This window comes from Leopardus geoffroyi, chromosome B2, assembly GCF_018350155.1.
Source record: "Leopardus geoffroyi isolate Oge1 chromosome B2, O.geoffroyi_Oge1_pat1.0, whole genome shotgun sequence".
In the NCBI taxonomy this organism is placed as follows: domain Eukaryota; kingdom Metazoa; phylum Chordata; class Mammalia; order Carnivora; family Felidae; genus Leopardus; species Leopardus geoffroyi.
In genome coordinates, this window is record NC_059332.1 from 102,609,647 (window position 1) to 102,622,296 (window position 12,650).

Sequence of the window (12,650 nt, forward strand, 5' to 3'; positions counted from 1 at the left end):
AATCAAAACCTAAGGAAAACCAGTCACAAACGGCCAAGTAGGCTTTCCCAAACAAGACAACAACTTAATCAAATACTTTCTTTGCTTTGCTTCTGTGTCTTCTCTATAAAATTCATCCTCCTACCTCCTATTAGTAGAACACTCCTAACCACTTCTGGCTTAAATCTGCCCGATTTAAACTAACGTGTGCTCAGATAAACTCTAAAAATTTTTAATATGTCTCAGTTTCTCTTTTACCAAAGCAAAACCTTCCTAGTGGTCGGTGAGAAATCAATGGGTGTTCTATAGGACAAAACAAAACAAATCCTCTCAGCATTAGCAATTTGAGTTCCTCTCGAATTACCCTAGAACACGTATGAGAGGAATATCAAACACAGGTATAACTGCTTTTATTTTTTGTGTTAGTTTTTCTTCAAAGCCGTGTGGCAAGAATATTAAGTAGTCACTTACAGGATGATAGAACACAGAGCATACGATGTGAGGTCATTGCTATACAGGTTACAGCAGCGGGTACCACACTTTGCTTCTATCACTATCACTAGTTTACGGTGGTATCTCTTTTTATGATTTCAGCATGTATTTGTAACAGTATTCATAGCAATTGGATATTTGTATATTAGTCAAATGTTGAGGGGAGCCTGGGTGGCTCAGTCGATTAAGTGTCTGATTGTTGGCTTTGGCTCAGGTCACAGGCTCACATTTTGTGGGTTGGAGCCCCCGCATCGGGCTCCACGCTGTCAGTGCAGAGCCTGCTTAGGATTCTCTCTCTCCCTCTCTCTCTGCCCCTCCCCTTCTTGCACTCTATCTCCCTCTCCCTCAAAAATAAACATAAAAAAAATTTTTGTAATGTTTATTTCTTTATTTTGAGACAGAGTATAGGCAGGGAAGAACAGAGAGAGAGGGAGACACAGAAATCGAAGCAGGCTCCAGGCTCCCAGTTGTCAGCACAGAGCCTGACCTGGGGCTCAACCTCACAAACCGCGAGATCATGACCTGAGCTGAAATCGGACGCTTAACTGACTGAGCTACCCAGGCACCCCTGTAAATCAACTTTAAAAAATTAAACAAAATAAAATCAGAGTGATAAAATTCAGCAGCATGGTTTGAAAAAAATCAATCAATCAAATGTTGATAGTTTCTAGTCGCGATTAACATTTTCTTGAGACCGTTTTATGATTTCTGTTAATCCAAGCCTATTTCTCATGAGCTCCAGTTGCTGTCCTATCACTGTAATCTACATTTAAAAATACCGTACTGCCAAATGAATTTGGGAAATTTAGACCTAAACATGCAAGGACATTCGTGCTTAGAGAATCCGACAAGTTTGGCTTCTAATCCAAACTCCATCCCTCAGCACCTGGTAAAACGAGATGATCTAATTAACTGTAGCCAGCTATACTTGATATTCACATTTCCAGGAACAGGGATAGAATGCAGAGACCTGCCATTAGGCAACTGCAGTCCAGAGGCAGCATTTCTCTCTTCTGACAACGAACTGTAAGAACTGTTTTCTAGAACCACAGAACTCCAGAACAGAAAGCACGATGGAGACCTTCAAGTAGAGGACTTAAAGTTCCCCACTTAGTAGCTGAATATCAGAGAATGTATTGTGCTGCATATTCAAGAAGCGATGATAAAGCTTAGGATAGATTGTATCACTACTCCCAATATTCACTTCCTGTTCCCATGAAAGGATTCGTCAATTCCACCCACTACCATATAACATGCCTTGCACGGGAGAGGTGTATATCCCCACTTTATTGCCATTGGGCTTGGCTGTGTGCTTCGTTTGGCCATTGGCAAGTGAGGGGACACTGCATGTGACACGGGAAGCAGAGGCTTTAGCAGTCGTCATGCGGTTTTGCCAACCCCCTATTCTTTTCCCTCTGCCACAGCGACAATGTCCTGGAGGGAACAGCTCCTGGAGGGAACAGCTCCCCGAGGGAATAGCTCCCCAAGGGAGCTCTTTCAGGGCAGAACAAAAAGGACACATACCTCTTATCCATCTTCTCACACGTCAGGAACATAAAAATCAAACGTTGTTCGCTCTTTTTTGTTGTCAGCCACAGAAATTTTATACTTATTCACGACTAGAACAAGGCTGGGTAACTTAGAACATGAAACCAAATGGGACACGTGATTTGCTCAGGTTTGTACAATTAGGGAGCTAAATGGCAGAACCAGACTTAAAGCTCAGTTCTCTCGACGTCTAGTCCAGTAGTCTCTCGATATTTCTTAAGTGACAAATGTACATATCTGCACAGCATATTTTACTGAGATAGTTAGAACATCCCCCAAAGTGACTTATTGCCTGGCTACAGCTTTGTCCAATTAATTTTTCCTTATATGCTGAGGGCAACTAACAGGCTAGTCATAATGCAGGAAACTTTCACTCATTGCGGTCATTACTGACCATACTGACCAGGCGCCATCCCTCCTGTGGTGAACTGGGTGGCATGGAGCTGAGGATTGAGTGAGATTTGCCCTTTTTCATCTGCTCTTGTTGGCCTGGTCATCTTCGAGTGCCTGTTATCTGGGCTGAGATAGAGGATTCTAGCAACACCTCCATTGTATAGTCTTATCTTAGGAACATATGGGCCCTTTCACACTTGGTTTCCACACTTGGTTTTATTTGCCTTTAAAAGCGATGGCAAATTCTGTCAACACTTCATACCTGTTTTGTGTCCTCTGTCCAGGAGTTTCCAGAAGCTCCTTCTACTATGGGGCTACTTCATGTCACTGTTTCACTTACCCCTGTAACCACTCTCTGCCAGAAGTATTGTCAAAATTTATGTCTTCAATAAGCCCTTTCACTTAAAACTAGAACCTCCTGTCTATGAATTATGATGTCCTTTGGACCTTTATGTCGCATTTAAACAGCATGACATAGATTTTCTATATCCGGCTCAATGTTTGCTCCACATTCACTTTTGGGTAACTCTTGGTCTTGCCATCGTATTAGACTGTTAAAATTTGGATGTGGAACTCAAGCCAAGTAATTCATTACTAGTGGTATGGACCTTTAAAGGTATTCAGTATATGCTACATGATGATAAGTTGGGTTTGCCTCATTAGGAGTCACTCCTCTTTGTTAACTCAAAGTTGGGACCTTGAGTTTGGGAAAGTTAGAAAACACACAGATAATATAAAGTGAAGGGTATTTTGTGCTGAGTAATCACTGTAGACTACCAATCTGAGCCATTCATTTCACTGATAGATTCAGTTTTTATTCCAAACTATAGAAAGGTTTTATTTTAGTTTTCCTGATTATATCAAAAGATGATTCATTGATCTATATCTGATATGATATACTGAGATAAGTTTCATAGGGATCAGAGATTTAAATATGAAAAATTAAACCATAGAATATTTAGAAGAAAAGGACAATCCTTTCACTTTGGAGTACTGAGGTCTTTTCTATGGATGTGTCAAAATTTAAAGGCCTAAAAGAAAAAGTTGGTAAGTTCAACACGTTTAAAAGAATTTTTGAAATACACACACACACACACACACACACACACACACACACAAGCAGGACATAATAAACAAGCAAAAATAATTTTTCAACTTAAATTGCAAAATGTTAATTTTCCTAATATATAAAGAGCTACTAAAAATCAACAATAAAAAGAATGACAACCCAAAAGTGGGAAAATTATATGAAGAGAGCATTCAAAAAGTGGGAAAATAAATGACTCATACATACAGGAGACACTGGCTTCAATCATGATAAGGGTGACACAAATTAAAACTACACGAGGATATTGTTTTTTGTCTAGGAGATTGGCAAAAATTAAAAGTTTTAAATATGCCTGTGGGAAAATAGCCAATCTCTGATGTTACAAGTATAAATTTGGACAGCCCCTATGATGATAATTTGTTAACATTAACAAGTTAATAAGTGCACACAGAAATTGTTCCAGTAATTCTATTTTTGAGGATTTATTTGACCATATACTTGCTTATTTGTAAAATGACAAATGTATAAATATATTCATCCAATCATTATTTACAATAGCAAAACATTGGAAACAACCTAAATGTGTATCAATAGAAGACGGGTTACATTAATCTTGGTATGTCCTTACCACCAAATACTCTGTAGCTATAAAAAAGAATGAGAAAGGGGCATCTGGGTGGCTCAGTCGGTCAAGTGTCCAACTCTTGACTTTGGCTCAAGTCACGATCTCACGATTTGTGAGATCAAGCCCCGCGGCACACTCTGCTCTGACAGTGCAGCCTGTTTAGGATTCTCTCTCTCCCTCTCTCTTGGTCCCTCCCCTGCTCACACTCTTTCTCTCTCTCAAAATAAATAAATAAACATTAAAAAATAAAAATAGCTGCTTAAAAAAAAGAGAATGAGAAAACTCTTAACGTACGATATAAAGGAATATTGTTTACTGAAAAAAGATAGCAACAGGGGTACAGACAGGTAAGGGATTAAGACAGAAGAATTATCTGAATAGTTTTCATAACTTTCTGTTTTAGAACCATGAAATAATTTTACCTACTCAGAAAGTTTTAGCGCATAAAGAAGAGACCATTTAAAGGTAAGTGGAGTTCAACAGAACTCAAGGAATACAAATCAGTTAGGTTAGTTTTCAAAATCTACTTAGGATCAGTATAAGTAGAGTCTTAGACATTTTTATTCTTTTTTTCCTTTTTAAAACTCACTCTGGAGAAATGGTGTGGACTAGATCAATACTGCAGTGTCATGAAGCAAAATCCGCATGAAGCGTGTTCTAACACATTTAAAATATATAGGCCCTGAACACTATTTCCCAGCACCTTTTTAAGAGTAAGTGTGTGAGAATAATTTGGGGATATAGCAATTTGTTTTTTGGTATTCTTATACATTTCTTATGGTGTCTGAAGAGGTAATGGCATATTGCATTCCTTTGTTTTGGCAAAAGCCATACCGGTTAATCTATTTTCAACCATATGGTTTCACACCCAATGGCTATAGAGAAGGAGGGTCGTGTTGTGTTTCCTTGAAAATTATTAAAGATCCATGATACAAAATATTTTAAACACTAGGAGTATGGGGTTTGTGTAGTCAGACCGCTATCCAGGAACCTCCTAGGTTGAACTGTTTAGTGAAAAGGGGAAAAAGGGGTGTGGGCAATAAACGCTCCTTGAATAATGAATAAAAAGAACAAATAGATAAGCCATATGTCTTCTCCATAGTGTGAAAGACAGAATTACAGGCACAAAAAGAAGCAGAGAGATTAATAGAATGATTTCTTCTTAACACAGTTCATCAAAATACAAATTGGAATGTAGTCAGTTGTTAAGCAGATTTATGGAGCACAGAGAAATCACCTCCACCTGGACAGTTGCAATGTCAAGAAAAAACAAGAAATGAAAACTCCAACTTTTGAGCACAGCTTCACCATTGTGTAAGGAAGAGAGACCTTCTGAGGACTAATGAAGATGAGACAATTTCTCATCGTCCAGACAAAATAGTCCCCAAGACTTATGGGCTTCCCATTGTGTGTGGGCATTCTTTTCTCTCTGAGAAACCTTCTGGGTGGTTACTAACTAGGATGTCTTGAGACTCAAGAATTCTTTGTAGTCCAATTTCAACGACAGTCTATCTGTATTTCACGTTACAAATGACTATCTATGAACAAGTCTCTTATAAGGACATTAGCATGAGAGAGCCACCTCCAAACCCAGTCAACCCTGTATGGCCAGAAACCATCACATTTCAGGGGCTGCTGAGATGAGCACCAGGCGCAAGGCCTGCTGGGACCTCGGGGAAATGGCGGCGCCCAGAGCTGCTCAACCAGAAACAAACAGGCAGCTGCCCTCAAGCCCATGCTCAACAATGTCACTTCATCCGATAGCAAATTTTAATACTTTTGGAAACTAAAACTTGGGGAGCCAATAAATATGAAAACAGGGGACTATTTTCGAAGCAAATGCATGTTTTTCCAACAATGTGAGCAAGGCTGTTATAACAAGTCCCAGGACAGATGATCTAAAATATTTGCCAGAAGACTGTCCAACTTAAAAGCATGGTTGGGCAAAGCTTCATTTTTACAACCGATCATTAAACATTGATGAGTTACCTTCAGGTCGTTTGAGGTGTGTGTGTGTTTTTGTGTGTGTTATAATCAGAATATATAATCTTACATATAAATACAACTTGAACAGAAATTTCACAAATTGTGAAACACTTCTAAAAATTGTAATATGGTGAATTAGGAATTTGCAAAGAAATTAATTCTTGTTTTAAAGCAGATTGCAACAAAAAAAGTCTAATCTGAACTAATTTTTTTTTTAAATGTTCATTCATTTTTGAGAGAGAGAGAAAGACAGACTGTGAACAGGGAAGGGACAGAGAGAGAGAGGGAGTCACAGAATCCGAAGCAGGCTCCGGGCTCTGAGCTGTCAGCACAGAGCCCAACGCGGGGCTTAAACCCACAAACTGAGAGATGATGACCTGAGCTGAAGTCAGACGCTTAACCAACTGAGCCACCCAGGTGCCCCAAATGTGAACTAATTTTTAAAGTAAAATGCATAGGATTATGCTAAGTGTAATCTAACTTCCTATCAGAGTATCATTCATATAGGTACTTCTAGTTTTCTCCCAATACTAGCCTTTTTATATTTGCGCATGTCTGGAGTACGCTGGGGCAATAGCGAAATTCTTCTTCAGGAACCTGAATCTTCTCCAGAGAGCTCGCTTTCCTTTCCTCCCTGTGTTTTTGTCTCCCTGCCATCCATCTGCTCTCACTCCATTCACGCCTTTCTTACAGTGTCAAAGTTATGAATCCTCAAACTACGCTTAAAATTTTATTAGCAATAGTTTTATTATTTGGTCTCTGATTATACACCCTGCTCAGAGTTACATTTTCATTAAAGGGTTAAGGTTACCAAAGTTCACCATGTGTTTGGCGTTATTTTAAAAGGCGTAACTCTCTAGAAAGCTACAGAGAAAATGTAAGCCTCCAAACCTGGAAACTAGCAACCAAAAATGGATTTGCTGCTTTCTTGCAAAAGAAATCTTCACTTTTTACAACAGGTGTATTTCCTCCTGATTTTGGTTAGATCAGCCTAAATGGGAAAGGACCCATGACACTATCACCAACAGCAAATTTCAGTTACAAACTAAGCACCGTATTTATGCAAGACGTGGTCTCTGCCCTCCCAGGAGGCAGACAACATCAAAATGCCTTCATCCTACAAAGATTAGAGAAAATCCTGGAGTCGAGCTGGGAGGATTCTAAACCCTTAAGAATGTTTAGAGGAAGGAAGTTTTGATACCAAGGTCTAATATGAAACAGGGAATCCATTTTCATTCTGGCCCTGGTATAAATTTTTTCATTTTTAATTGTGCTTCCCCCCCCCCTCCCCCAGTATATTCTCTTCCTTTAGCTGGAAGCTAAATGACTTAAACTCACTCTATCCCTTCATTCGCCCACACCCCTGTGTGTGTGTGTGTGTATGTGTGTGCCTCTTTCTCTTTCTCCCCCATCCCTTCTCCCCTCTTTAACTTTTCTCCCTGTTTTAATAATACTTTACCTCAAAGTGTTGCTGGAAGGATTCGTAAGTATTTTAAGTGCTTTGAAGATGAAAAGCAATATATAAATGCTTAAGTATTACTATAAAAGTTCAAGTAAATGAGCTCATAGCATGTGACTTAAATGGAATGCATGTGAATACACAATCCACAGATAACCAAACAACTAAAGAAGCTTCAGCTAAGACTCATAACCCGCATGACACTAAGCCTTTAATATCATAGAATGTTTTCAGAGCTGAAAAGCTCTCAGATCATTTAGTACAAGCCTTTTATTTTACAGATGGAGAAAAGGGAAGTCACAAATGACCAGTCCAAGGCACAGGCATGGATTGGGACACATGTGGGATAAGAAATCAAGTCTTTTTAAGTGCCCATCAATGCTTTTTATATCACCCCATGCTACCCACAAGATGTCAAATATACGGGGGGGGGGGGGTTGGGTAGCATGTTCAAATACTCACACTTCAATAATATATTGAACTGTTGATTATTTATTGGCACACATCTGGATATTGGTAAATACACTGATTTAAGACTGAAATCTTCATTCAGAGTAAGTATCCTCCTGTAAACATATCTTGACTCTTATTTGTATATTCAAAACTATTTTCCCGTTAGAAGAGTAGTTGCAAGGATCTATATCTATATCTATATCATGTTCTGTTGATCCTCAAAAAATATTCAAGGGCTGCTGTGCAAAATAGAGAAATGTGGGTGGGAGAGGAAATGGGAATACCTTCAATGGACACCACGCACAACCGGAGGAGTTGGCACGAATGAGTAAATGATCATTGACCCCACTCTGTAAACTGACAGCTGTTCTTTAGCAAACTTCTTAAATGAGACTCTCTGTGCTCCTTTGGAATTATATCTTTTTAAAAGAGACATGTCAAAGTATCTATGAACAGCATAATAATACCCAGCATCATGTGGAATGTCACATAACCAGTGAGTTCTGGCTCTGGATGCTGGTAAGGAATTCATCTTATTGCCAACCCAGTAGATCTGTTTTGGTTTAATGAGGCTGCCTTAAATTCTCTTCAAGTAAATTGGGGCCCTCAAAGAGTTAGTGGGCATCCGAATCACATGGAGGGGCTTGTTAAAACAGATTTCTGGCTCCACTCCCAGAGTTTGTGATTCAGTAAAGCCGGGGGGTGGGGGGAGCTCATCTCAAATATGCCCAGTTGGGGTGGGCAAACCTAATGTGCATTTCTAACAAGTTTCCAGATGATGATGATGATGATGATGTGATTTAGGACCACACTTTGAGACACAGTAGATTAAAGAAAAACCATGCAAATAGTAGTCAACACAGTTTTGCCTCCACTTTGATTAGCTGCCTGGATAGAAATTTGTCCTGAGAGCAAAGAGGAGCTGGTAATTAACCAGGTAAAATTAATCCCTGAAGGCTGGAGTTTACAGATTATAGTAAGGCCAAATCTGGCCCCAGAGGTGTTTTGTTTGACTCCCACAGTATAATTTTTTAAATTGAATTTGTTGTCAACTTTTTTTTTCAAGTTTCTATTTAAATTCTAGTTTGTTGACATATAGTGTTATATTGGTTTCGGGAGTAGAAGTTACTGACTCATCACTTACATATGACACCCAGGGCTCATCACAAATGCCCTCTTTCATACTTGTCACCTATTTAAACCATCCCTCCCACTTCCCCTCCAGCAGCCCTCGGTTCGTTCTCTATAGTTAACAGTCTCTTATGGTTTGCCACCCTCTTTATTTTTCCCACTCCCCTATGTTCATCTGTTTTGTTTCTTAAATTCCACATATGAGTGAAATTACATGGTATCTGTCTTTCCCTGATTGACTTATTTCATTCAGTCTAATACATTCCAGCTCCATCCATGTTGTTGAAAATGGCAAGATTTCATTCTTTTTGATGGCTAGTATTCCATTGTATATATACAACGTATATATGTATGTATCCATATACACATATATATGTATATGTATATATGTATGTGTGTGTGTATATATGTATATATGTATGTGTGTGTGTATATATACACCTGTATCTATATCACGTTCTCTTGACCCTCAAAAAATATTCATGGGCTGCTGTGCAAAACAGATAAATGTAGGAGGGAGAGGAAATGAGAATATCTTCGATGGACACCAAGCACAACTGGAGGAGTTGGCACAAATGAGTAAACGATCATTGACCCCAATCCCTACACTGACAGCTGTTCTTTGGCCAACCACATCTTCTTTATCCATTCATCAGTTGATGGACATTTGGGCTCTTTCCATAGTCTGCCTATTGTAAATAATGCTGCTCTGAACATCGGGATGTATGTGTCCCTTCGAATCACTATTTTTGCATCCTTTGGATAAATAGCTAGTGGTGCCATTGCTGGGTTGTGGGGCAGTTCTGTTTTCAACTTTTTGAGGAACGTCCATACTCTTTTCCAGAGTGGCTGCACCAGTGTGCATTCCCACCAATGGTATTTTCTGCATCCTCACCATTACCTGTTGTTTACTGTGTTGTTAATTTTAGCCATTCTGACAGGTGTGAAGTGATATCTCATTATCGTTATTGTCAACATTAAAAATTCACGACGTTCCGTAGAAAAATCCAAGTCCTGGTTTTTCTCAATAAATCAACTATCCAGCACAGGGCCATGGATGCTCCTGTTAGACAGGGTGCCATATCAAGGTATCTCAGTCTCCACCTGAACTGCTTCATTTGCTCATATGGACTACTGCTCTTGACTTTTCATTCCTATGCAGATAATGATTCTAAAAATTTTAAACTTCCGAAATTTTTTCAGTTTAGTTACATACTATATACAGCTTTATTAAATAAACCAGGCATGTCCCCATTATTCCATTTCACTACATTCTGTTTGAAATCTATTTACATAAAGAAGAACACAATAAAATCTCATACCATTGGCTGCTATCCCTAGGATTGGCCAAGCAACTTCCATTTTTACTTCACTAAACATTATAATAATTAAGATTCAAAGCAATTCAGAAATAAGAAAAAGCTCAGAAATGGTGTGATTTGTTATACAGAACTGATATTCTCTGGGGCGCCTGGGTGGCTCAGTTGGTTAAATATCTGACTTTGGTTCACGTCATGATCTCATGGTTCGTGAGTTCGAGCCCTGCATCAGGCTCTGTGCTGACAGCTCAAAGACTGGAGGCTGCTTTAGATTCTGTGTCTCCCTCTCTCTCTGCCCCTCCTCCACCTGTGCTCTGTCTCTCTTTCTCTCAAAAATAAATAAACATTAAAAAATACTTATAAAAAATAATTGATAATCTCAAATACTTATTTTGATAAATAATGAAATAAATTTTATCTTCTTAAAATAATTCATTTCTATGTGTATGTGCTGTTTGATTTTTACTACTTAAATCTTCTCACCCAAATTTTCTTACATTTGTTTAATCAATTGTGTGTACTTTTAAATGTTTATTTATTTTGAGAGAGAGAGAGAGGGAGACACACATGTGCATGCAAGGAAGTGAGCAGGGGAAGGGCAGAGAGAGAGGGAGAGACAGCCTCCCAAACAGTCTCTGTGCTGTCAACATGGAACCAGACATGGGGCTCGATCTCATGAACACTGAGATCACGACCTGAGCTGAAATCAAGAATTGGATGCTCAACCAACTGAGCCACGCAGGCGCCCCATGTTGTGTATACTTTCAGAGAATTGTTCAAATCCATTTTGGAATGCAACAAAATACTACTAAATTAAATATTCTCATTAGTCTTCACACCCTTATAATGAGCTTTTTTGGGAGAGGACCTCAAGCTCTACCTTAGTTTGCTGTGGTCCCAGCGTAACTAAACTAACTGAGTCTGCTTCTTGGTGAGTAACAGATAGAAACTATACCAGATGAGCTGTTACCCAATGGAAACTTTATCTGCAGCAATTAAAGAGACCACGGGGAATAATTTCCAAAGCTGTGACTCCCTTAGCAAAGGTGCATGAGTTCCTTTTATTTAGGGTTGAAATGAATATTTAGAAAGGGTCGTCTTGTCACTGTATGGAGAAGCGGGGCATAAGGTGGCACATGAGCTTAAGGAAACATGTTTATACGTACATTTTATGTTACGTAAATGAGGCTTGTGCTCCTCCTCAGGCAAAGATCTTAGTATTATAATGAGGTAAAGGTAACAACCGGTTCGTGAGTCCATGGGTCACTCCATGGTCCATCTGTGGAGCATGAGTTAGGGCTTAAGTTCAACCTGGTCTGGGTGGTCTAGGCCAGCCAGAACTTTGTCAGGGCAGTTGTTGTTGATTGAAGGGTAGTTTTCATTTCCATCACAGAGTGTTACGCCTCTCCGGTCTTTTGCCCGAGTCAAGAGATAAGCTGGAAAGAAGAACTTCAGGAAAAATGTGGGACAAAGGTCATTGAGTACAAACCGGTAAACAGTAAAGGTCAGATCTTGGGAATCCAGCTGGAGACACCAGAACACCTGGAAACTCACTAAAAATGAAATTATTGGGTCTCACCCCGGGAACCCCAAGAATGGGACCCAGCAATTTGGATGTCACAAGATCCCTGGGTGATCTGGATGCACGATAAAGTGTGAGAACCACTCCTTTAAAACATGAAATAGGTGGAGTCGATCCTTGAGCCAGTGTGAACAGTCAAGTGTAAAGTGAGAGGACTTTGTGAAAGTGATTCCTGAAGAATTTTAAAGCACACTTATTTTTCAGTCAGAGAAAGACAGATGCCATATGTTTTCTCTCATAGGTGGATCTGGAGAAACTTAACAGAAGACCATGGGAGAGGGGAGTTAGGGAGGGAGGCAAACCACAAGAGACTCTTGGATACTGGGAACAAACTGAGGGTTGATGGGGTGGGGGAGAGGGGAAAGGGGGTGATGGGCATGGAGGCAGGCACTTGTCGGGATGAGCACCGGGTGTTGTACAGAAACCAATTTGTCGATAAATTCTATTAAAAGAAAAAAAAAGACTGAGCCACCCAGGTGTCCCTGAGACCTTGATCTTTGAGACCTTGATGGTAGGGGAAAAAAAAAAAAATTACACTTATTTTGGTCAATATTGTTCTTTTCTATTCAGAACATAGAGATTTTTCTTTTTCGTTTTTCTGGAGGAACTTTTATGTTTTAGAACTTGCTTTCATC